A 1,172-nucleotide genomic window follows, 5' to 3' on the forward strand; every position below is an offset into this window, starting at 1 on the left:
CCACGCGAGGCAAGCGGGAGGTCATGGCTGCGGCGCCGACGAGGTGAGGTGCTGGAGACCAGCCGGGAGATTTGCTTCAACCGGCGAGGATGGTGATGGGCGGCCGGCGACGGCGGTGACCGCCATCAGCTTTTTGCTGCATCATTTCTTTTTTGCTAGAAGCACTTCTATTTTTGCTGGAACCTTCTGTCAATTTTGCTTCAAATTTAGGGGGTGGTGGTGCCGTAGCTGCCATGTTCTTTTGCTACATCAAATTTGCTGGAATTAGCATTCATTTTTGCTATCACGGTCTTTTTTTGTTACCACCATCTTTGGATTTTTGCTGGAACAACCTTTTTTTTTTGCTACAATCGGCCTTTTGTTTTGCTGGAACTAGCACCTATTTTTGCTACAACCATATGGGGCTTGTGCTGGAACCAGCGTTTTTTTGCTACCACCATCGTTTTGTTTTGCTGGATCTGGGCTAATTTTTTGCTACCACCGGCTTTGGTTGCGAGCGACACCGTGTCACCATTAATGCTGCAACCAGGCGCCGGCAGCACCTGCGAGGAACGGTTTTGCGGCCAACGCCATGGTAGGGCTACCATGGATGCAGGGACGGGGACGAAAAGCTGCTAGTGGGCTTTTTTGTGATTGACGGCGGCGAGCGGCAACGGCGAGCGGCGGCGGCGAGCTTCGACGGCACGACAACCCGACGAGGGCGGCAAACACGCGATGCTAGGCGCGGGAGGAGATAGGGGCGCCGCCATGTTTTCTTAGCGAGGGATGTGAAGGCTGAAAGAAACTATGGGCAAAACAAGCAGATCGTACGGTTTACACGCGCCGGATCGAAGGGCTGCGGTGCGACCGACCCAAATTTGGGCCGGCGCGCTGGCGCGTATCAGTGCACAAAAAATATATGAAGTAAGATGACATGTATCCCAGATTTATAAATATAAGAATAAAAGGATGTTATTTGATTCACAAGATAAGATTTTTTTATGGGGCAAGCAATTCTTTTTTCTGAAACACGTTATCGACGTACCCGACGAACGGACATGCCCTTTTATGATATCGAAATGATAAAGTTTTTCTACAGTGTATGAAGGCATGGTGGCATGACAGCGGCGCACCGTATGCGGCTATGCCTATAGCTAGCGCCTAAGAGCATTGCCAACAGCCATGCTTCCCGT

Source organism: Triticum aestivum, chromosome 4A (assembly GCF_018294505.1).
Source record: "Triticum aestivum cultivar Chinese Spring chromosome 4A, IWGSC CS RefSeq v2.1, whole genome shotgun sequence".
NCBI classification, from domain to species: domain Eukaryota; kingdom Viridiplantae; phylum Streptophyta; class Magnoliopsida; order Poales; family Poaceae; genus Triticum; species Triticum aestivum.